Raw genomic sequence first — 25,061 nt, 5'->3', positions numbered from 1 at the left:
GTTGCAGGCAGCAGGAGCAGCCCTGCCTGCCCCTTGCCTTGGCCTCCGCTTGGGGAGCGCTCGGGCTCCTCTTCGCCGGGCTCTGCCTGCTCCTTTTGTAACTGTGCTCGCACGGAAATCTTCAAAGGCTCGCTCCTATCAATTTTCCCCACCATATGTTCTCATTAAGAAATTTATTGTGCACTTTATCTTAGGATTATTTGCCATCAATTAATAAAACATGTTGCAAGCTTCAAATGAACATTCTCCCCTGCCCGCTTCCCTTTAACGAGGGAAAGGAAGGAGAAATAGGAAAAAAAAAAATCACCATGACAGATGGTGTTTTTTAACCTTTCTTTTGCCCAATCTGGGGAAAAAAAGAATTCTTAGAATATTGACATGGGTTTTTAATTATGACTTACATCACTCAAAGGCCTGATCTGAAGCTCAGTGAGCCCAGCACGCAGACTGCCAGCCCCAAATATTCACGCTGTAATGTATTTGGATGCTGACACAGGGGCACGTGCCAGAGCAGGGACCGAGGGCTGTGGTGGGGTGGTGTCAGCTCAAAAACTGCTCCCAATTGCGTTTATTGTCAGCCAAAATATCATGTCATCCCGGGCAGTGGATGTCTGGTCTTGTAGTTGACGGTAGGATGTGACGGTGGCTTAAGCAAGTGGGATTTTTTATTTTTCTAAGAGTTCCCAAAGGAGGAGCGCTTCCCTGCCGTGCCCCTTCGCGTGGGGAATATAATCCCCAAATTAGCGGAGGTGACATGGAGGGAGTGCACTGCCCCCCTTTGTGAGCCCCTCCAGCCCCGTTCCTGCTGGCTGAGGTGGGATCGGTGCCTTCCCCTCCTGCTGTTTGCATTTCTGGGCTGGCTGACAGCCGCTTCCCAGGGCTGCTGTTAGGGAGCCGGGGCGGGAGGAAAAGCAAACACCAGGTCCAATATCAGCAGCGCCCGCGGATGCTGCTGGGACAGCCTGTACCCTGCCCGGCACTGCCTTTGTGTCTGTGCCTACCGGAGAAAATAAACACAAAAATAATGCACACAGACGGGTTTCTTATATAAATAAATGTCTGGGGAGCGACCTGGCTGCGGGTAACCTGCTGGGAAAGTCCTGCTCCGGTGGGAATGATGGAGTTAAACAGCGCCGCCTCACCTGGATGCGTCTGGGCTTTGATTTATACTTCTGATTGGATGTTTGCCTGGCCTGATCAGAGAGTTTGGGCAGCACCTCGTGTTGACACTTGGTGTTCAGCTCTAGGTAAAGTTTAAACAGGACTTATCATGGCTCTGACACCTCGGGAAGGCTTCCCTGCCTTAATAGCGTGCTTCGTGCCATCTCTTGCGTAGCTTTGTACGGTGCCGCTGTTCTAGGCATGCAAAAAAGAAAAAGGTAGGCTTGCTGAACACGTTCACGGAATAACTTACTCAAACCCTCTTCTAATTTTAAAATAACCCCGTTGCCCTTGACTCATGTGCTATTTCCTTGCTCGCTCAGGACCGGGGACAGGATCCACATCACGCACCCCACTACTCAGGTCTCAAACACAAGGAGCAGCAGAGAGGAGAGCTGCAAGAGGAGTTTGTCCCTGCTGTTCCAGCAAGCTCCTGTCTGCCTGATGCCCTGCCACGGGCTCTGGCTCTGGCAGAGCTGCTCCTTTGGCCCTTTTTCCCAGCAGCAGAAGCCGCACGGCATTTATCGATCAGGTAGGCTTGTCCTTGAGTGGCACCGAGAGTCACACGCTCAGCTACCCGCTCCCAGCTCGTGCTAAATAACATTGAACTAATTTAATTTTATCCCCCCTCCTTCATTTTTTTATGAGTATCAATTAAGAAAAAAAGCAGCAGCACATAATTACAGCACCTTGAAGTGTAGCGTTACTGGGCCAAAGGCTGAAATGAGGTTACGATATGACAGCCTTTTATCTCGGATCTGATAGGCGTGTTATTCATTGTATTAAAAGTTTGCCAAGAGAGGCTTCACTGAAAATTAACCCGTGTTATCACAGTGAGTAATATCCTGGTTTTATCATGTGGAATAAATAAATAACACAGACTTTATGCTTTTGCTTAATGAGGTTACGCTGAGTGCAGCGCGAGGAAACAGCGTTAAGGCTGATGCATGGACACGGTGATTGTGGTGAGCTGAAACTGGAACAGAAAGTGCCCCCAGTTTTCTTGCATAACAGCAGAGCTTATATTACTATTAATTACATTATGCAACTGGGATAGGATGGAAGTTGGCTCTATCTAACAACGGACCAGGGTGAAAAACTCTTTGCAAATATCTCTGTGATTTCTGAGGAAAATTCCACACCCGCGCTGCTCCAAAAACTGCTTTCTTTGCCTGGTGGGGCCAGGCAGTTGCACGGCGTTTTGCCCCGCTGCCCACACAGCGTTTTGGGCTCTGCCTTTCCCACTTGCTCCCTTTGCTGCTCTTCTCTCCTCAGTCCCCACCTCCGTGCTCTGCGCCACGAGACGGAAAAACTGGGACTCGTGAAGCGACGTGGGTTACTGGGAGCACTGATAGGGGAAAAGAAAACCCAAAATGGTGGTAAAACCACCCAAATGGTGGCAACTGAGGTCTTTTGGTCACAGCACGTTTCTGGCTCTCCTGAGCACATACAATGGGCCAGAAATGCTGGGCCACGGAGGGACACTTTCCCCAGGGGGCTGGCAGGGGTGCTGTAGATGAGCAGTTAAGCCAGATGGATGAAGATCGTGGTGCTTGGCTGAAGGAGCAGGCTGGTGTCTGCTGGCCCTGGTGTGGACACCCCAAGCCACGACACTGCTGTGGGTAGGGTTGTGCCAGCGGGGATGGCTTTGGCAACCAAAGGGCCTGATCCAGGGAATGTTGTTAATGTTTCTTCTGCCGCAGAGAGATGAACAGCCCGATTCTGGACTGCATTACCGAGAGCCTGAAATTGTTTCATGTGAACAAAAGGATCGGCTGGGACGTTAATCTCCTGCACCTGTTTAGCTTTGTTCCAACCCCGCTCTGCCCGCCTTGCGTCAGCAGGCGTGATGGCACAGGTGAGGAGAAGCCAGCAGCAGCAGAGGAATTAACTGTGCTTTCACCCAGCTGAGCACCACGCTGGCTGGGTTTGAGCTCCCGAGTTGTCCTGGTGAGTCTGGATGCCCCCCATGCACACCAAGCCCACGGCCCCATCCTGCTCCAGAGGAGAGGGCCGGGCTGGCTGTGTCCCCAGGGACCCTCAGCCCATTGTAGGGGGTGGTCTGTCCCAGCCCCAGCTGCACCCATTTCCCTTCCAAAGAGGAACTTTTTCCTCCCTCTCCAACATAATTACACTCAAAGAGCTTAAAAAAAAAAAAACACAAACCAACCGCTTATCCCTTTGTGCCAGTGGATGTTAATAACCCCAGGACTACTCTCATCCTCTGGGCTATCACCAGCTGTAATACCTCCAGAAATTGCTCAGGTAGCTTTAATTATGCTCGTGCCTTTTCTTTCAGCCCTTGTTATCTCCCGAGTTCCTCCGGGCTGGGAGCAGGGGCACGGCACTGCAGTGGCTTCTCTAAAGCGCCTTTGTTTTCCCTGTGCAGGTATTAAGTTGATGGCACAGCAGTCCCTGGGCATGCTGGGTTCACTTTCCTGCCCCTGCCAAACTCAAACCTTGGGCACGAAGCGAGCCCGGTGCGGGCAGCCTGAGCCTTGGACCTGCAGGAATGTGCATGAACAGAGCCAGATTGTTCCTGCACGAGAGGAAGGGAAGAGAGGGAGAAGGAGAGAAAGGGAAAAACAGAGGGGAGAGAGGAGGAAGAGCTGGAGGAGAGAGAAAAAATCCCCGTCTGCGCATGGAGGAGTATCTCTGCAAAGAATCCTCCCTCCCATGCTTGCCTGTAAGGGTATGGTCTGTGCAGTAAGCCTTGGTGTATTCACACACACAGTAGCAGTGAAATTACAGTTGCTGAAGTGTCGCAGGGAGTCACGCTGCACTAGGTATCAGGGGGCTGTGCTGAGCACTGAAGTGAACAGAAATCAATGGGAGATGTAGGGAAAAAAAAAACAAAAACCGTCTCCCCTGGGACTGTCATTGGTGGATGTTGGGGAAATTTTTCTGTTGGCTTTATTAAAGAAAAAAAAAAAAGAGACAGAAAGAAACAGATGTAAAGGGCGTCTCTGACACCATATCTGCTAAAATATCACACGCAGCACTAAGCTGAGAAATGGTCTGTCATCACACTCCCCTACTTAAAATCTACTCAAGCCACAAGCTCTTCAGGGCAGGAATCTGTGATCTATTTGGTGCTGCTCCCTGAGCGTACTGCACCCAGATTATGGAGCATCTCACATGTAGGGGAAATTGTAACGGGAGCAGTGGGGATGTCCTCCTGGAGCAGCAGCGCAGCTTTTGCTTGTGCCCAGTGCGAACAAGAGCAGGGTGGGCGACTGCACCTTGGCTCTGTATTTTTCCCCCTGCAGAGCAGTGGCCTTCCCTCACCTGAAACTTTGCAGTCACACAGCGTTTTATTCTCACAAGGCTCAGGAAAATTGAAACAGCCCTTTCTGTTTTACAGGGAGGCACCACACTGCTGAGTCCAAGGAGCCGCAGGACGTGCGCGAAGCCCTCTGGAAGATGGGGAGACCCTGGCCATGGAGGGGAGAAAACCCACCAGACCCAGTTCCAGTCCCTATTTCCCCCCCTTTATAACCAGAGGGATGAGGAACGGGCACAAACCTTGGAGATAACGGGCTGAGACCCTGCTGCCCTTTAATCAGCCTCGTTCCACCCCAGCACCATCGCGGGCTGAAGCAGGTTGGTTCCTGTCTGGGGTGGGCACAGGGTGGACCTGAGGACTTGTGCTGGTTTGTAGTCATTCTCTATCAGCAGATAACTCAAATCTATACTGGATTTCTTTCTTTTTTTTTTTTTTTCTTTTTTTTTTTTTTTTTTTTCCACTGGAGATCAGGAGAATTATGTGTTTGGGCAGTGCTGTGAGAGGGCTGAGGGAGTTGCTGCGTTGTGTGGCGAGGGGGAACCTGACTGGCAGCAGCCCGGGGCTGTCATAAAAGAAACCGAACTGGGAGTGTTAATGCTTTAGCCAAATTATGGAAAAATAGTCTAATTGTTTGAAAAGAAAGGGTGAAATTAACCTGTCTGGGAGCATCTGGGCGCGTGCTGCAGCACTTGGGAGGCTCGGGGACAAGCACAAGGCTGGAAGGGTGCTTGGGAGCATCGTGGGGGTGTGCAAGCTGGTGACAAGAATTATTCCTAATGCCTTGTGTCCCCACGTGTGACCACCACCTCTTATCCCCTCCCCTCCAAGAGCAGCCTGCCCCTATCTTCTCCTTACCCTCAGATGAGGCAGTTGAAGACAGCAATAAGATTTGACCCCTGCCTTTCTCAGGCTGATCAAACCCTGTCCTCTTGGCTAGTCCTAAGCTCTCCACCAGCTTGGTGGCTTCTGCTGGACTCAAGCCAGAACATCCACGTCTTCTTCTGAGGGGGGAAAACTGGTCTCGGTACTGTAGATGTGGTCTTGTACGTGGTGAACGTGCTTGGGTGGGCTCCTCTTAGCTTCATGGCACTGGTCCTTTCAGAGATAAAATGATGTGCTGGCAACGGCAGCCCCTGGGTGTGGGTGCATCCGTGATGCTTGGCAGCATTCAGTCAACGCTGTCAGGTGTTTGGTTCTGGTGCTCTGGTCTCGTCCCACTCCTGGTGCCTTTAGGACGTGTCTTCAGCCAGCATGGTCCTCTGCCGACACGAGTCAGATCAACTCCACTGAAGCCAAAAGAACAACAACCTGCTGGGATTTATGAATAAATGCAAATAATGTTTGTTTGATTTACTTCTCAGGCCTGGCCAGGAAACCTTCAAGTAGCAGCACTTTCCCTCCTAAGCAGGTAAGTGCTTTTTTAAAACATACACGGGAATGTCTGTGCGCCTCTGTTTATGGCTATAAATCATTCTGTGCCTGAGCTCCTAAATAGTGATTCACGTGGTAACTCCGTGACATCCACAAATGGGAGCAGCTGATGGATGGAGCGGCCTCAGCACATCCTGGGCCGCCTGCTCCGAACGGGAACGGGGAGAGAAATGTTGGGAGAAGAGGAGAAGGGGGCTGGAGGGGACCTGGCCAAGCGGGGGCTTGAAAGAGAAAAAAATGAGAAATGAGAGAAAACGGTGAATGATCAGATCAGCTGAGATTTTGGGCTTAAATATTTTGGTTGTAAATTTTATAATGCAAAAGTTTTTTTTTTTTTTTTTTTTAATTTTACTTTGAATATTCAGATTCACATTTTCAACATTTTTCCGCGAAAGGCAGAAACTTTTTCGGGAGGGGGGAATGTGCAATCTCACCTCCAGTTTTCTGTCCCAAACCAGTTCTGACCAGCCATACCAACAATGTAATCGCCAGTTTGTTTTTTTTTTTTTTTTTTCCCCCTCCTTAGCAAACAGCAGGCCAAGTATCATTTAAAGAAGTAAAAATAAAAAAAAAATCACCAATAAAAAAAAAAAAAGAGCAGCCTTTTGCCGTAGATGGCCGGTGTATTTTTCCTTTGGAAGTTGGCCACCCCAAGCACACACAGGGCTCTGTGTGAGCCTCCCTCGCCCTCCAAGAAACAGCAGAAGAGAAAAACTCGCTGTGCCTTGGATGGCTTCCTTACCGGGGGGGGTGGGCTGGCGGGGAGGGGGCCGAGCGCGAGGCGACGGCTTGAACCGAGTTCCTTTTTCTATTTTATTTAGATTAGGTTCTGCTCAGCGGGGTGATTTCTTAATTAGAGCAGCCCAGTCTCGCAGGCCTGTCGCTCCAGACCCCTGCTCTGCCTTCTTAAGTTTCACGAGGGAAGTTGTCGTGCCTTATTTCCTGAGCTCTAATATTCGAGCAGTGTGCGGTGATTTCAATGGGAGGAAAGGACATGTAATTTAATCATCTTTATTAGATTTTGGGTGAGGGAGGGGGCAAAGCAGTGGGAACCATGTCCTCTGCTTGTCTCTTGACTTTCTCTTCTGCTTCCAGTGGCCGGGGATGAGATTTCAAGGGCGAGGAGAGGAAGCAGGAAAGCAAGGGCCCTGAAAGTGGAGATCCGCGTAGTGAAGGGCTTTTTGTCCTCGGGTTAAGGAGTTCTGCAAGCAGCAGCTGTTATCTCTGTCTCAGGCAAAGCCATGCCCCTGCACAGCTTCATTAAGGGTTTATTAATGACTGGCTGTGATTAAAAATTCAGATTTTGAATCCCGATGATTCCAGGAAAGGGAATGCTCTCCATCCAACACGTGTCGCTGGGGTGGGGTGAGAGGCTGATGGAGCCAGTTTGGGCAAAGCAAGCAGGGAAGCAAAATGTGGAAGTTTCCAAATTTCACATGTTTTTAGGAGCCTGCCTGAGGGCAATCTGCTCCTGGATCAGCACCACCTCCCCGGCACGGCTGCTGCTCAGAGCCCAGCCACCAGGAGAAGCTGAGAACACCGAGAGCATCCCACTCCAGGCCCAAAGGGAAGAAGATAAAGAGAAGAATTGGGGAATTTTTTGGAAGTAGAGCTGCTTGCACAGCACCACTGTGAGGTGGTGGCTCTGCCACACATAGGCACCGCTCGTCAAACCTTTGCTCTGTGTAAATCGATGCGATGCCAACAGAGCTGGGATGTTGTAGGCTTCGAGATTTGAGCCTTCTGTGTTGTGTGCAGTCAGCTGTGACTTTGTGGCTTTAAAGATATTAAGCAGCGCTCAGTGGGGGCACGTCTACATTTAATTCAAATGAAATCAGACTCTGGATTTTTTAATAAATCCATTTTATGGCTGGAACAATAGAGAAAGAAGCAAATATTTGTTACCTGGAGACACCATATTCTCTCCCTCTCACCACATGGGCTTGAGTTATTATTTTTCTAGCTGGCCCCGTGAAAGGCTCCTGTGGAGGATGGGAAAGGTTTATAACCCAGTAATAGGCTTCTCACCTCAAAGTGGTTCCAGTCGCTCTCCGCTGGCTTTGGGTGTGATGGTTTCCATTAAGCGCCTTCAGCAAACGGGTGCGGGGTGCTGGGGGGCAAACGGGGCAGTGCTGAGCCTTGGGGGAGCACAAGCACAGGTTGCTGCTCACACCCGTCACTGGGACGGGTGATGGTTGGGGAGAAAAACATCTCCTGCCTTGCCTGAGTTTGGCAGTTACTTTAAATAAATGCTCTTTCTTTTTTTTTTTTTTTTTTTTTTTCTTCTTCTAATTTTTACTTTTTTTCCTGGGGGATCACTTTGCACTCGAAGAAGTAACTGCACGACTGCAGCTGTGACCATATTGGGCTGAGATGTTTAAAGTGCTGCATTTAATGGCTTGCTTAATGGCTCGCCTGAGCAGTGCAGGGCTGTGCCAGGGCCAGCTCGCAGGCTTCAGCAGCTGTTTTTCGGCGCTGGCTGCAGCTCCCCACGTCCAGCTCCGCAGCTCAGCTGCGTCCGTGCGCGGCAGCGCTGCGTTGGAGGTGCCTGGCTCGCCTCTCCTGCTGCCGAGAGGAGGAAAAAACAATTAGCTGGGGAGTTTCCTCTCCGAGCACAGCGCTGTGAGTCAGCAAAGCGCCCGAGTGTCACCTGTGGCACGGGGGGACCGCAGCACCGGGAGCTGGCTCCGCAGCGAGCAGCAGCAGACGAGGGAGGCTGTGATGGGGATGTGCCGGGGGAGAACCCTGCCAGGTTTGGGGAGAGCTGTCAGGGCCCTAGGGAAAGCCTTGTGTAAACGCCGAGCGGGATGTGCTTGTCCCCAGGACCCATCCACGGAGCCCCACAGAACAGGGATGCTTTCGTACAAGGTGTTGCCTGAAAAGCCCACGACGCCGTTCCTGGGCAGATGGGCTGTGAAAGTGGCTGCAGGTGCCAGGGAAAACTTCTGCGAGTATGTGCTACCTGCGTGTCTGTGTCACGGAGGGAGCGAAAAAACCCAGCGCTGCTGGCAAAATAAATCGCTTCAGTTATGAGCGGTGTCTTGAGGGGAAGCTGCAGCAGCTTGGAGCTTGGTTTCTGGAAAGCAGCTTGCCTTGCGAGAGACGGAGCAAGAAATTGCAAATTAAAACCAGAAAGCCCCTTTTCCCTCCATCTCTTGATGTCTTGATTCGAGGTATGCATAATTGCAATCATTATTTTGAAGGGCAGCCCCCTGCGCCCCCCAGGGTCTATGTCATCCCCGCAGCCACCCCCAGACTCGGGGCTGCAGGAATGATGCTGGAGCCAAAATCCCATCTGCTGGGGGAGCAGCAGCCAGCCCTCCCTGCCCGAGCTGCAGGGGTAGGAAAGGAAGACGAGGGAGCGATGAAGGTCACCTTCCGCTGCCCCGGGACGGTAACGAACCCCACGCAAAGGCCCAGGTCGAGCTCTCCAGAGTCATTATCGCAACAGGCTGTGAAAGGTTAGGGAGGAAGGAGCTTTTCGGAAGTCTTTGCCCACTAATTGATTGTGAAGAGCGGAAGGAAGGATGTATCAAAAAAAAAAAAAAAAAGAAAAAGCCCCATGCCGTTTGGAGCCCCCCTCCTCCCCTGCCCAAAGCGCGCTGCGAGGAGGCAGCAGGTTGTAGTTTTGACTGTAACGGAGCAGAAGGGAAATCAGATTCAACAGGAGCTGGGTCTCCTTTCAGCCTAATGGCAGATCTGGAAAATGTTTGCCAGCATCGTTAGGAAGGATGAAAAGCGTTAAGGCCCTGTCCCTGCACACTGTGCCACCAGCACCCATGCCAGCACCCCTGGAAATGCACCAGTCCCCTGGGCCATGCGTGCCCTGGGGGCAACAGCTAGCCCACCGTGAGCAGCTGCCATGCCCAACATAATGCACGGGCTGTGGGCTGCTCTGGGCACATGATACAGCCCTTTTTGGGGACAAAAGTGCTGTTTTGGAAAAGCAAAGACCCAGGCGCTGCACGGGGGCCTTGGGTACAGGCTGCGTTGTATGGACCAGGAAGAGGCTGGAGGTGTGGAGGTGTCTTCTTCTGGTTGAGTCTCAGAGGTGCTGCTCGGCTGCCTACAGCGGAGGGGACTGTTTGAGAAGGAAGTCCTCAAAATGTTTGTGGCTTTCTGGCCTGAGGTGAGACAGTGCCCAGAAATGAAAGGCAGCTACAGAATTTGCCTCCTCCCATGACTGGATGAAACCAGAGCACTTTAAGATGACACAGCGCAAGAACTAATCCGCTCAAGTGGCACCGAAGTATTGTCTAAGTATGATGAGTATCTCCTGGAACAACACTGTGCTCATATCCACACCGAGCAGTCTAATTTTGTATTTCCTAATCAAGTCTTTGGTAGGAAAACAGACAATTCATGCCACCCTCTAACCTCTACCTCTCCTTAACCTCTCAGTCTGGCTCCAAGACCCAGGAGAAAATGGAGTAGGAGAGAGAAGAACTCTGCGGAGAGACTCCTTGGCCAACGCTGAGTGAATCCTTGTGCAACATCACTAATTGTCATCATTGTTATATTGGTAAGGAAGAAAAAAAGAAAAACAAAAAGCATGTTTAGAGTTGATGGGATTTGCCCAAATCACCTGGATAAAATTGGGAACACTCCCTGACCGATCAGGAACAGACTGAGACTGGAAACCAGTTGCCTCGATGCCTTGCTCTAACCACTAGACGACCCACCCTGTATGAGCAAACGGAATAAAATTTGAAAGAAAACAAAAATCTGACTTGAAAAATGTGTTCCGCATAGAACCAGAATGTTCAGAGGAGAAAAAAGGATGCAGTCCAAAGTTTTACTTCCAGGCAAACATTTCAAAATGGACTTATAATGTACCCTTTCATTTAGATTTTATATGAAGGTTTTACTTGAACTTGTAATGAAGATGGAAAAATCCGAGGTTACCATGGCTACTGGCACTTTGCCTAATACACTCAAATCTTTTTCCCCTAATAATATAGATTTCAGAAACCCCCCTGTAAAAAGGGAAGAGTTAAAGACCCTGTAAACAACTGTAGGATGAAGAGTATTATTCCATGTAAACCAGGTCCTGAACATCATGGCTTGTTAATTATGTTAATTTTTTTTTTTTTTTTTTTTTTTTTTTTCGCTTTTCCTCCTCATCAATTAGGCCCCCAAACTCAGAGTCCCGCTCTAGGTTCTCCTGCTAGTAACTGGGAAAAAGCAAGGAGTAAGAAAATTGGGTGATGGTGAGCAAATGCTTGGTGCTCCATCTGGGACGTTCTCCTGTTGGTTGGAAATGCATTGGACTCGTTGGGTAGGAAGCAACCTGGTTATTTTGGATGCTCTGGCAGCTTGCAGCTCCATCCCAGCCCTGCTGGACCCTCCTGGGCAGACGTTTTGGCTATGCTGGGTTGTGCCAAAGGGATGTAAGATAGCTCAGGGGCACTCTACAGCAGTTGCTGCGGGTGTTGATGCTACGTATTTGCCCTAAATCTAGGAGCAGACTTGAGGTCTTGCTTGCTTAGCATGTATGGTTTTATGGCCAGAATCCTGAAAGGCCGTGATGCTCAGAGATGAGCTAGGACCAGCCCTGATGCCCACCTTGGATATTGCCAGCAGAAAGGGGCTGGGAAGGGATGGAAGAGGTGGCTGGTAGCCATCTGCTCCTGGCTGTTTGCAGCTCTCTGGCTGTGCTGAGAGGCTCACCTTCATCTTCATCTTCATCTTCATCTTCATCTTCATCTTCATCTTCATCTTCATCTTCATCTTCATCTTCATCATCTCCCTGCAGGGGCAGATTCTTCTTCCACAGGAGCCACAGCCCTGGCCGTTCCCTTGCCCTCTGCAGGGCTGCCGCCTCCTTTTCCTGACGAATTCAGCCGAGGCTCTGGCTCCAGCTCAGAGTTTGTAGCTTTTGTCCTTGCGATTCCCCCAGATCTCAGCGGGAGCTGATTTGGCACCGAATGAAAGAGTTTGGGCTTTGAGCTCCTCTCGCAGGAGCAGGCTGAAGTTTTGAGGATGGATGGGCAGAGCGAGCGCACACCAAAAGCACTAGGGCTGGTCAACAAATGATCGTGACATTCACGTGCATAGTGGTCTGATGACAAATGATAAAACCCCGCGGAGTTGTCCTGGTCCTGGCTGTGCCGGCCGGGTGGAGGAAGTGCTGACACTCCTGCTCTCCTCAGGCTTTCGGGAGATCCTTTTAATGCAACGGCTCTTTGGCTTTTAAAAGTGGTGGCTGTCCGCCAGCCCGATTTATTTTAAACATGTGTTTCTGATTTGAAAATGTCCAGATCTTGAAATCTTTAATCTTCTCACACCTAGGGATTTTTTTTTGTTTTGTTTTGTTTTTTGCAAAAAGCTGAACCACGTGCACAGGATGATGGTTAAAAAGCAACACAGACTGCTTAAAAAAAAAAGAAAGAGAAACAGTAAAAAAAAAATAATAAAATAAAAGATCCAGCTGGCATTCTTCTATTATCAAAGCAAGACTCAGCATGGAGATTCACATAAGCCAACAAACAGGGCTTTCGTTTGTCTCACTGCGGTAATTGCTGAATCCTGATGAAACTCCCTGAACTTTGAGCTGAAAAAAGGTCCTGAGATCCCTCCCAGAAGATAAAAAGGACAGAGGATTTGTCAGGCTGAAGCAGGTTGTCTTCCCATACACTTAAACCCAATGCTGTTTTCTGGCGCAGAGCTGGAAGAATCAGGTCCCATCCCTTGGCAGGGGGGGCAGCCTCTCCTCCTGGCCCCAGGATGGGGATGAAGCACCAGGAGGATTTCAAAGGAGGTTTCCTGGCTCAGAGGAGCAGCTCGGGATGAGCCCCGCTCTGTGCCCGGGGAGTCCCCAGGACGTTCAGCATTAGCACCAGGTGACGGAAATCGAGGCTGACAGGTTTAAAATGTGCAAGGGGAAAAACTTTTTTACAGCAACCTGCAATTAACGTTCGGCTCAAAGGGGCTACACACGCAAACAGGCCAGCGCCTAACCATAGACACTTGCTGCAGAGAGATGTTTTTTCCAGGCGTGTGGCTTATTTAAGATATAAACAAGTGATTAAACTTTTAGCTCGGCAGAAATGCTCATCACTTGCCAAGCTGCTGTGGGAGTGCTACCGCTGGCTTCGGCAGGACCAGAGGTAGCAACGTGAGTTGAGTGAGTGCCTTTGCAGCTCCCTCGGGCTGGGTTTTTGTGCCTGGCCGTGCGCTGCTCCTGACGCTGCTGGAGCCTCCGGTGCAAAGGTCTGGGCAGAGCAGAGGTTAATGCAAAGCATGTCTGGGAGATGGGGTCAGCTGCCTTGTGCTCACCGTGCCACCACCCAGAAGCATCCCCTGGGGCAGGCACTGCTGATGGTCCGTGGAGAGGTGACAAGCACGAGGTGCTGATGTACCTTTGGTGGTGCAATTGTACAGCCCGTGATAATGCAGCATCTTCCCATATACCTCCAGCAGAACTGGAGGTGGGAGGATGTCCCCAGTCCTCCCATGATACACGGGTGGGTTGGGGCTGATCCCCTGCCTGCATATGGGAGAGGACCTCAGCCTCCCTCCCATCTCCTTGGAGCAGAGGGGCTCCAAATGCATCCCCGTGTGCTAAGAGTTAAGGGGTCTGCGTGGCCCTGAAGATAAGAAACAGATGATAAAGGTTAGGGGAGGGATCGCGTTTCCATTAAGCAGCCTGTAAATGCAAACTAATTAGAATGCAGCCTCATTTCTGAGCAAATGCAAAGAAAGAAAAAAGCAAAAAACATTAAAAGCCACCCCTTTCCTCCCCAGGAAAGAAGCCGTGTGAACACTAAAGGCCCAAGAACATGGGATAGCTCAGCTCTGCTGCTTGGCTTTGCTTACAGCTGGAAAATTCACATCAGTCAAGGTGCACGTGCACGTGCAAGGCTGCACAGCGCTCTGCTCCGACTGCTGGGAGGTGGCCGTGGAGGTGCTGGGAGGTCCCAGCCCTCTCCTGGTTCGAGTGTTTTGGTGTTTGCCCGCTGCACGGCTGGACGGGAGGGAGCTGATTCCCTCTGGGTTGGAGCTGGGACTTGGTTGTGTTGGTCCGATGCTCAGCTGCAGGAGGACAGAAATTAAAGCAAACCTGGTGGGTTTTGGTACTTCAGGAGCTTCCTGAGACAAGGTTTTAGAGCACCAACTGAAGGATGTCAGCACAGCTCCAACGGAGGCTTTGCCATTTAAGAAGAGAGCACCAAAGTGCAGGCTTAAAGCAAGGCATCCCTGCAGTGCCCCCGATACCTGCTGGGCTCAGCCTTCCCAAGGCAGGAGTGGAGCCTGCCCCTAAACATTTCACTGGTCTGGTTCTTAGGGGTTTTGGGCAAAAACAGTCGAGATGGCAGTTATTTCTGGGCCTGGAACGCCACCTATCCTTAACCATTTCCCAGGACAGCAGCCCGAGCTCCTGCCTGGTGACCTAGAGACACACTGCAGGTTCCCCCCAGACCAGCTGGATGCGGATGTATGTTTAATATTGAGTTTGATATTTCTTTTTTTTTGTTTTCTTTTAAACTTTATTTTTTTTTCTCCTCAGCAGTTCATTAGCATCTTCCCTTTGCTCGCTTGCTTTTTTCCCTCCTTGCTTTCTTCTGGAACCTAGAAGTATTTCACTGTGGCTTGCCAAATGATTCCTATCTCAGTGAAAAAGAACTTGCTATTTCCTGAAAACCTACCACTGTTTTTTCTCCCTTTCTCTCTCTCTCTCTTTATAATACGTTCGGAGCATTGAAACAAATCCAGGTAACTTGATAAGAAGTTAATGAAAACAAATGAATTCTGTTTTGCAAAGGTGCACTGAGGAGAAGGGCGGCAGTGTTTGGCAGAGGGGGTATTGTCCCCGGTGAAAAGAGGTTTCAAGGGACAGCTGGCTTCAAAATCCTCCCGTGCCAAATATTGCAGGGGAGAAATTGCAAAAGAAAAGTCTCTAGATTTCCTTTTTTTGTTGTTGTTGTTATTTTAAATGTTTTTGGTGACATGACATGGTTCAATCACTACCATAGCATTTGATTTTGGTGTTTCGCTCTGGCGAGGTTGCACTGGGCTGCATTTGCCAACCCCAAAGAAGCCCCGGGTCCCATCCTTGGTCCCGGCAGCTGCCTTTGCCCACCCATGGCACCCACCTGCCCACCCCACAGCCCCCCAGCACATGCTGGAGGTGTTTCCATGAGTCCCAGTGCCCCTGGCTGGCAGAGATTTATGGCTCCTATTGTGAGCAGCAGCACACTGCCCGACTCAGCCACTGTCCTGGGAGCGGGTGAAGTGGTCCAGCAAAAGCTGGGCGATGCAGCATCCCCACCGAGCCCTGGATGTTGCTCTCAGGCCAAAGAATTTCCAGTGCTACAGAGATTTCACCGTTTCAAGGGGTGTTTCGGTAAGATTTTGTGATTTTCTTTTCCATAGTGGTATTTTATGAACTGCACTGGAGCATACTGGGTGAAAAAAAGGCTTTGTTTAACGAGCTGGTTCTTTTATTGGGCTGATTTTCAGCTGCATTTTACTCTTCAGCACACGGGAAGTTTAGTTTTTAAGAAGTTTATTTCTTTATCGTGTGTTCATTTCCGAAGGCTTCGCTGTACTTCTGGGTAGATTTCTGTTTGGTTTGGGACTTGGAGAAACGAGCCTTTGAACAGATCAGTTGTGGGATAAGGTACTCTGTTTGCGAGATGGTTTTCTGTGTTGCATAACTCACAAATACCATCCAGCATTTGAGAAAATGGATGATTTTTTTTTTAATTCACTCCTTCCCTCCCTCTACTCCCCCATCCCCTATGTGATTTTTTATGGTCCATGATTGGAAGCAAAAGGTCTAAAAGAGAGAGGAAATCAAGCCCGTCAATAAATGCTAAAAATATTTAGTGTGGCAGCCTCTGTATTTTCTTTTTTGTGAAACACTGATTAATATTCAGTGGTTGAAGGTTAATACCCCATTCATTTTATTCCCTTTATATCCTCTGCACAGCGGTTGCTGCTCCAATTTCGACTTCTAATTCATGCAAATCTGGTTCCAATCAGGATATTAGTAACTCACTGCATAAGCAGAGGGGAAGGAAAAAAAAAAAAAAAAAAGAAATCATACAATCATTCAACTTATCTTTTGGTACAAACACATACACACATCCATGGACACCCCAAACCCACGAGGTTGCTGTAAAGAAAGGGTGTTCATTGTGCGTTTCCATCCTTCTTTAAAATACAGAGAGAACATCCACCTAGAAAAATTTTTGGCAGGCTTAACCAGAAGTTATTGTTTTGATACAGCTGTGAAAGTCTCTGGCCTGCGTTACAAAGGAGATGGATGATAATGGTAGGTCATGCCAGGCTTAAAATCCAAGCTTCAGTGCAGGGACAGAAATGATCCATTGCCAGGTGAAGTTATCAAGCCCAGCTCAGTGCCTGAAAGGTCTGGGTGCCCAAAGAATACAGAAAAATAAAAGGAATTAAAAAAAAAATAAATGAGTTCAAGGCTGTTTCCACCAGCAAAGTGGCTGTTTCCCAGTCCAGGGATGCTGTCCCTGGATGCCTGTGCCTGGCTTTTCTGTCCTCTTGGGAGAGCGATGGGTTTCTGCAATGGGTTTTTGCACCGTGCTGGCTCCGCTGAGGACCCCAGGTGCAGGGGCTGGGTGCGGGACGTCGACAGCTCAGCTCCTGCGGGATGGAGCCTGGGCTCATTGCAGGGATGGCACTGTCATGGGCTGGATCCTGCAGCGTGCTGTTCTCCATCATCTCCCTGCGGGGACTGGTGGCTTCCCCTGCATTTTGCTAGGGGATGTCTGTGCAGACCGAGGCACCAGAGGGCCATGCTTTCAAGGAGGAGTTTGGGGCTCACTTGCCATGGGCTGGCAGCACTTCCAGCATTTGGTCAGAGCAGACGGGCTGCAGCAAAGGGCCTCCATAGAGTAAACTGCCTAAAGCCCAGCGTATTTACCTTGGAGAAGGCGCAGGGTTCAGCCTTCCCAACCAGGAATCCTGGGCGAGGCCAGCAGCCAGGCTGGGTATGTCCAAACCTGCTGCCCTGAGCCTCTGGAGGTGAGAATTGGGGTCGGTCGGATCCAGTCCCCCTGTGCCATCGGGGACAGGGATGGCTTGGTGCTGGGTGATTCCTCCTGGGTTCATGGGGCTGTGGTGTGTGCCATGTGGGGCTGCCTGTGTGCCCGTCCTTACACGTGGGTGCCACCCTTCTGTGCCACGATGATGGGGAAAATCTCTGGCTTGTGATGTCCCCATGTGAACAGCAGCCTTGAGCACTACTCCAAAGTGAGAAAGGAGTGCAGTTATGCAGGCCTCAGCCACAAAACAGGAGAAGGTTGAGATCTGAGCTCTGCTCTTTGCCCGAGCTTTATTGCACCTGGAGGCGCGGATGCATGGGGCAGCCCCCCAGGCCCCTTGGGTTTAGCTGAGCTCCCTCCCTCTGGAAGATGTTGCTCCTACGGCTTCTTCCTCAAAGGAAAAAGCATTTTCTCCCTCCATGGATCACCGGTGACTTCAACTTTTAAAAATAAGCAAAGGCTTCAGCACAGCCCTGCACGCGATGTCTAGCCAAAATGCAAAACTTTACCACAGTGCACAAGTGGGCTGTGTTTTTCAGAGCAGGGAACAACGTTAGGGCCCTTTCATCACCTTTCTTTTGCACTTCTTTTAAAAATGATTTAAATTGGAGGCAATAGTATTGAACCTCTGACACTCAGACAAGACTCCCTGAATCACACACTTATGCTCGCATCTATTTTCTATAACCACTGTGCTCGCAGTCCTTGCGGTTTGTTGTGTTTTTTATTTTTTTCCCCCTAAGCATTTGTTCTTTTTACTGTGTTTGTGCCATCTCCGTGAGATTTCATTTGAATTTTTGCCTTGTTGTAGGATGGAGTGCTGGTGAGCACTGGGCCTTCACTTCTCTGTCCTACTGCTGATGCATTCTAAAACCAGGCTTGCTTCCAGGGCTTTTTGAGCAGCAGCATTAAAAACATTGTGCTGAACCCTCTTCCCCTCCATCTACCGAGGAAAATGCACGGTGGAGGAAAGTCAAATTCCAGATTGCTCAGCAAAAAGGAAAAACCAGCTTGGAAGCCCCTCTGGAAAGGGGCCAAGCAGTGATCCCATGCTGTGTGGGTGAGAACGGCAACATCTCCTTTGGACTTCGATGGAGCGAGAGCCGCTCGCACCCACTCGGGATCCAACCTCCTCCGTTTATAGCCCTGATTTTAAACCAGCTAAATGAAAATACTTGTGGGAAGCAAAAATAGCCAGCGCTGAAAACCTGTGTCTGCTGAGGGTGGAAATTGCTGGGAGTTCCTCCGTGGCTGCAGCCGACCATTATAACCTGTCTCAGAAATAAGAGGCGGTTGCGCGGCGTGCCGCGGCCGGGCTCCCTGCAGCGGCGCTGAGCCCCAGCCGCAGCCCACGGGAGCGCAGCTGCTGCCCTCAGTGCCACAGCCTGGCTGCTCTGAGGATGCTGGTGAGAGGATCTGCGAGAAACTGGCCTGCTTTTTTTGGGAAAAAAAAAAAAAAAAGCAGTATTCATGCTTTGAAATGAAGTGATGCTGGGGTGGGAGTGGGATTACATGGAGTTGCTGCACTTACTCCATAAAAAAGCAGAATTTAGCCCTATCAGTACATGAATGCATCATGCAAACATGTGCAAACCTCAACTTTATATCAGTTGGCAAGATATGGTTAAACAATGTGACCTGGAGGCCTGAATGGGCCTGGATGGCAGCCAGCAGAGGAGAGCTGCAGCACGGAGCCAGCACGAGAAAGGAGCAGGAACCCGGCCTTCGCCCTTTAATGTGTGGTGTTTGGCCATGGCAGCAGCTGCGTGGGCTGCAGGGGCTGTGCCTCTCCCGCGGGCCATCAGCTGTTGGTGCCTCCGTACCAACTCATTCATCTTCTGGTTCCTCCAGGGCTGGTTCTCCAACAAGCACCATGTGGAAACGCTTGCGCAGCCACCGTAACCTTTGGGCTGCAGCAATTAGCCTCACACGGCATCTGAGCTGCACCATGTGGCCCCGGCCAGTACTTTGCTTTAGCTGCTTGTTCGGCCCTAATCTCTGTTTGATTTCAGGGTGAAACCGATTTGAGTTTCCCAAGGCTTCTGCATCGAGCTGCGGGGTGCTGCCCCCTTCAATCCAGCCTGGCTCTCACATCCAAGCTTATTCCTGGAGGCAGGAGGGGGTCGGTGATCACCTGCTGAACCCGCTCCTCCTTGTACCATCCCAATGCTGCAATGCTGCAGGGAAGGGAGAAAACATTTCATTATATTTAGTCCTTGCTGAAGTATCTCTGAGCTCATTTGGGAGCAAGGGACAGTCCCCGGGCACCTCAAGGCAAAGGTCTGCGTCCTGCTTGCTTGCTCCAAGGTGGGGGCGTGGTAAATTTGCCACTTGTTGTTACAGATGTCTGCAGCTTTCCATGTCAGCTTTGCATTTGGTTTCCCTCTGCCCTAATTGAGACCAGAAATCCAATTAAACAATAATCCCATCTGTTTTGAAGTCCCTGGCCACAGCGTCACTTAATCGGGGACCGTAGATGTTGTGCTAGTGATGGGACCGACTGGCAGCCGTGTACCCCTTCCCAGCTGCAGATTACGAAATGCATTTCGAACGTCCATCTATCACAATCCATGTCAGGAATTGTCGTGTGCTCCTCTTTGGTGTTTCTGTTAGGGACAGCAGATGTTCAATCAGGGGGCTGTAACATGCGCAGTCTCCTTGTGTTAGTGATTAGGCATGAGAGCATGCCCCATGCGGGAGGGACGGCTGCTGCTCAAAGTGCCTCAGATTTATTTGCACAGATGCACTGGGTGGAGATGGGCAGAGATTTGAGCAGGCTCCCCAGAAGAAGCACGTTTATAAGCAGCATTTCCTTGCTTTGGAGACCTTGGGCCAGCTATGAGCAGCCCCTGCTTAAGATGGGCTTGGGAATTGCAGTCCTGGAGCCTGCAGTGCCCGTCCGAGGAGCTGGGCACGGCTCTGTGGTTCGGCACAGTGCTGGCTGTTACTGTTGGTCTCTTAGATTAGGAGATCAGGCTCCTTAAAGTAGGAAATCGCTTTCTGTACGATCCATGTAACATGTATAAATGTATTAAGAATATGTACGTAGTGTGTGTGTATGTATACACATGCAGTACTTACACACCCGTGCATATGCATGCGCTCTTGGCTTAGTGTGTGTTCTGCAGAGATTTTGTGGGGTCGGTTAAGATACGTTGTTGTTATACTTGAAGAACAGAGATGAAGCTGTTGCTCCTACTTAAGCTTAAGCTTGCAGGCTCAGGGATTTCTCCACCTAAGGCCACCAGCAGTGACTGCTTGGAAGCTGTGCAAGCTCCCAGCTGCCGACAGCTCAGCTCCCTGCTACAAAACCAAATCAGTCCGACCCCCTGCCCTTCGTTTGGGAGAGGCAGCTGGCAGACCCTTGCAGCTGACAGAGTCCCTGGGGCACGGTGTCACCGATGGGCTCTGAGCACCCTGCGCTGGGATTTTTCAGCTCGGAATCACCAGAGCTGTAAGCGTGGTGCTCGAGCAGCTCAGATTTGCTGCATCTCCTTTCTCTCCTTCTATCTAGCCATAGAAAAACAGGAAACGGCACCAAATTAGCTCAGCAGCTGAGCCTTCCGAAAGCCACAACATGGCAATTGGAGGCACCACTCGCTTGCTTTTTTCCTACCCTGCAGCAGCTGAGCGTTAGGCCAGCAATTTGATTTGATGTCTCAGCCTGCTATTGTGGAAGAAAGCAAGAAGGGAAAAAAAATTAAGGGGAGAGATTTTAAGCTCAGGGCTTCTTCCCATGGCATTGTTTTTATCCTTTTTCCCATCCTGGAAAAAGAATCAGAAATAGCTCAGAAGCCGTTTTTTCTGCACGATTAAATTAAGGCTGAAAAGATGATGGAAACATCGCTGTCCGGCCCTTGACAGTTTTGCACCTTGTTGGGCAGAGCAGAGTTGTTAAATTTGTGGATGTAACTTTTCTGGTGGGGCTGGGCTTCGGCCACAGCTCTCTGCCCTCCAGGCTTCGTATCTGCCAAATGCTTTCTTTAAAAATTAAAGTGCCTTTAGATGGGTGTCACGTGGTTGTGCTTTTATCTAATAAAAAAAAAACAATCCACAAAACCTAACCTAATATAATATTTTAAGCTGGGACTATTTCCGCCATTGATATAAAGTGTGTTTTCTGGCACAGGAGGTACCAGGAGAAAGGCTCCGTTCAGAGGAACAGCTCTGAAATGGAGGCGTTTGGAAGATAAAACAAAGCTGGACGCATCTGATGGCTGGACAGGTGCTCGCAGGGGCTGTTGGAAAGGGAAATTTTCTCTCTTGGAGTGGGCTTTGGCAGATGAGCACAGACCTCGTGCACTTCTGCCCAAGTTTTGTGTAAACCCTCTGGTGCTGCAGCTCTGCTGGGTGCAAATGCCTCCCCCAGCTCTGCACAGCTGCCTCGCTCGCTGCTCAGGCTCCTCTCATCTTCAGCACAAAGATGTACCTGTTAAAGAGGCAGTTGTCCTCAGTGCAATTTAAAGCAATTTTGGTGAAGCTGCTGGGTCAATTAAGGTAACACAGATTTAGCTTTTATTTTAGCAAAAATCTGATTTTTCTACTGCATTTCCATGTTTTTCCCAACCTGCTGATTCCTTCAGCCTGGCTTTGAAACCCTGATTCTCTGCTGGCAAAATTCCCCTCACACCCGTGCTGTGACCCCTTATCTGACTCGTTTGCTTTTGGCCGCTCTCCAGCCACACCTTGCTCCCAGCCGCCTCCGTTTGTGGATGCCTTATACTGAAAACTTACCATGAATATTGGTGATTTAACGATAACCTCAGCATTTATCTGGGGGTACGCGTGGGAATCGCAGTCCGTGAAAGGACTGGGAGAGGCGTTGATGCATGATATGGACTGTGGGGAGCTGCTGGCTTTGTGCCCCTGCTGGGGACCCGCTGGCAGTGGGACAGGGACCCGAGCTGTGCCATGGGACCTGCCTCCTCCTGCCGCTGCTGCCAGGTTCTCGTGTAGCTTTGGGCAAAACGGCTCACGCAAATCGGAAGCCCTCAGGAGGACCAAATTCTTCCCCAGCCTTTCAATTAGCTCCTAATCCCTCCGCTCCCATAAAATCTCAGCTGCAGGCTGCCCCTGTTTGTGTGCTCGCACCGGCCACGAAAGCCACCTCCCTGAGCATCTGTCTGTGCGGTTTGGGCTGAAACCTCTCCCTGTGCCAGTGGCCACACCTCTCCACAAAGAACATGTAATTGCAAACTTTTTTTTTTTTTTTTTTCCTTTTTCCCTTTCGTCCCGTTTAGCGTAAAACAAGCAGACACCCGTCACCGTCCTCTGCCTCGGCGCTGCTGCAAACTTTTTCCACCTGGCCGAGCTGGGTGTCCAAAAAAACCCATAAATAAATGGGAAAAGAAAAAGAAAAGGGGCGGGGGGAAAGGAGGGGGCTATTTTTAAACCCATGACACAGAGGAGTGTGACACACTTGGTGTTCTCAGTGGGTGGGTGCAGTGTTATTTCATGTTATTCTTGTCGCAGGGCCCAGCATTACGGGCGCGTTATTCCCTGTGCCTGATGACAGCGGGCGGCACGGCCACGGAAATGCCGCGAGGGGCTGGGGGCTGCTGGTGGGGCAGGGGCAGTGCCACCGAGCACCGTGAGGATGCAGGGGGCATGAGGACGGGGTGCTTCACTGCCTGGCTTGTACCTTTTTCACTCGGTGGGGGCTGGCGTGGCTCCATGTCCGTTTTTCCATGTCCTCTTGTCCGTCTTTGGGGCTGCCAGTGGCTGGGCACAAGGGAAGGAAGCTCTGGAGATGGAGGCCGCGGGCATTCAAGATGTCGAGAAGCGATGCTGAAGGTGGCCGAGGCTGATGCCGGCCAACGTCTGTACATGAACTTGTGGTTTTATAGCCCTATAAAAGGCAGCTGACAGCAGAGGTTCTGATTTTGGAGGCTCCAGCTGAGCTGGGAGGAGCTGGCCTCGTCTCCCGGCGCCGGAGCCGCGTCTGCTGGTGCCGAGCCTGGGCCGTGACGTCGGGGAGGCAGAGCCGGGTTGGGATTCCCGGCGTGCCGGGGGCAGGAGCCGGCCGCTCACCCGAGCCATCACCACGGCCCTGCCAGCGCCAGGCCGCTGCTTTCCTGGCCGGCCTCTTGGAGACTGTGTGCAATGCTTGGAAGGGAGCGCAGCACCTTGCTCCACGGGCAAGAGCTTCTCCCCCCTTCCCCGGGCTCGCTGTTGGCAGCCGTGCCGCAGGTACCGCGCTTTGCAGGGAAGGATGAGGCCAGCAGGAGCTCGGGGCCAGCCGAGGTCCCCGTGGCTCCGTTCGCCTCCAGCGCACGTACTCCAGCGTGACGTTGGTGGCTGGTGGAAAGCAGCAGAGCTCCGTGGGCTGCTCCACGGCTTCCCTCCCTCACCACGGCCTCTCTCGCTCGCGGGTTTGCTTTCTCTTCCCTGCCCGCTTCTCGCCATATCCACTCAAGCATCTCATTTCTGTTAGGTACCTAAATACCTTTCTGGAGGCGGGCCAGGCGCCTTGGCTCGGCTCCCTCCTCACGCTTGCTGCTTTCTTGTGGACTGCTGACGCCGTCCCTGGGGCTGAGCCCCTCGTAGGGCCGTGCTGGAGGTGGGGCAGGGTGGGCACGGAGGAGGACTGCAGGGACAGCAGCAGCTGATCCATTTACTTGAAACCCTAGAGGTCTGAAATCGGGTCAGGGCAGAGCTGGGGGTGCATCTTCTTTTCCCAGTTTGACTTGGCACCATCATGGAAAATTTGCTCTCGTTGCACCTTGTGCTGGTGGGAAGCTTGGCTGATGGGCTCGGAAACACTTCATCTTGACCAGACGTAGCCTGAATTATGAGCTCAAAAGCCAAGGAGATGTCCTCCTCGTCCCAGGGCAAGGCTAAGGCATGGAGGAGAAGCTATGGACTCGGGCAGAGGCGAATTAACATTTGAAGAAGTTGATTTTCTTGTTAAATCCTATCAGACGTGGTTAAGAGGAACAACTGACCCTTCGGAAATTTGGGGAAATTAGACGGAATTTGTCCTGCGGCCCATTTCCACGTGGAAAAAGGGGGAGATGGAGATAAATTTTGGGACATGTGGCTCCATCTCATGGAGCTGGGCACCGCCTGGCTGCGGACCAGCAGCAGCAGGCGAGGCCCAGCGTGGTCCCTCCTGCTCAGAAATCCCCGTGGTGCTCCTGCGCCTTGGTCCCCCACCACGACCAAGGGATCCTGGCTCTTTTTTTATGGAGACTCCCCACCGAGGTAGACGCTAGTTAAAAGGTTACTACCCAGCTGTGAAATATGTAGACAGGGTAACAGCTAAATGGCGGGGTGACCTCATATCTCATATTTATTGACTAAATGTGGCTTGAACTAGTCACCACTAGTAAAACAAACCACAGCCCCGAGTACTGCAGGAATATTCCATGGCAGACAGGCTCCTGACTCCTTGTCACACTCTTTCACTTGATTTAAAAAAAAAAAAAAAAAAAAAAAGAAGAAAAAAAAAAACCTTTTTACTAATCTAATTTCATTTACAACATAGGTCCTGCAGAAACCCTTTCAGTGCAAGCTGACTTTTTCCGATAAGAGCTGGGAAACTCTCTGGTTTTGTGTTGGAAGAGAGGGACAGAACGAGCCCTGTGGGTTCTGGTTTTGCCAGCATTCACCTCAAGAAATAGTGAGACCCGACGAGGACAGATGTGCCAGGCTGTAACAGGGAGAGCTGCTGGGGCAGGCGGGTTTTTGTGACCTCCTACCTCACTCCTGCTGCCACTGAAATGGGAAAATAGCTGAGAAAAATCCAGAGGCCATCTCAGGTTTTGTCTGTGTGAAGACATTGATGTGGTATTAAGGTAAAGCAACACATTTCTTATCGCTGCAGCCAACCGAACTCATTGAGCATCAGATATTTTCCCGAGCATCTCCCTCCTGGCTTCCCCGGTCCCCAGCCCCATGCCAGGTGACCTGTTTCTCATCGTTTTGTGACCCTAAAATCCCACGGGGGGGTCGTAAACCGTCTGCGCTGCGGTTATTAGCTCATGGCCGTCTGCGGGTGCCCCGCGGGGACGCTGGAAGCCCCGTGCCACAATAACAGGGGTCGCAGCTGGAAAAGCCACAGCACCTCGCAGGTGTTGCTATAACGTCCTGCCCGGGATTACCGGGCTGGTCAAAAATTCTGATGCACTGTTTCCCTTTGGCCATTTCCATGCATGGGAGGG

At 50.8% G+C, this 25,061-nt stretch overlaps 1 long non-coding RNA gene across 4 annotated transcripts in view; it reads left to right on the top strand.

Annotated features, from left to right (window-relative positions):
- The window catches only part of LOC116496426, a 175,116-nt gene that overhangs the window by 136,911 nt on the left and 13,144 nt on the right, over nucleotides 1-25,061 (top strand). For 3 of the 4 annotated variants that reach the window (XR_004254019.1, XR_004254017.1, XR_004254016.1), the window contains exons 3-4: nucleotides 4,526-4,764; nucleotides 5,809-5,855. This is a non-coding gene — a long non-coding RNA (uncharacterized LOC116496426). Of the gene's footprint in view, nucleotides 1-2,864; nucleotides 3,020-4,525; nucleotides 4,765-5,808; nucleotides 5,856-25,061 lie in introns of all 4 variants that reach the window. The other variant, XR_004254018.1, reaches the window with a different exon arrangement.

The sequence above is a fragment of the Aythya fuligula genome, chromosome 18 (assembly GCF_009819795.1).
Source record: "Aythya fuligula isolate bAytFul2 chromosome 18, bAytFul2.pri, whole genome shotgun sequence".
In the NCBI taxonomy this organism is placed as follows: domain Eukaryota; kingdom Metazoa; phylum Chordata; class Aves; order Anseriformes; family Anatidae; genus Aythya; species Aythya fuligula.
Note: the sequence above shows the minus strand (reverse complement) of the source record. Positions and strands in the feature narration are given on the sequence as shown.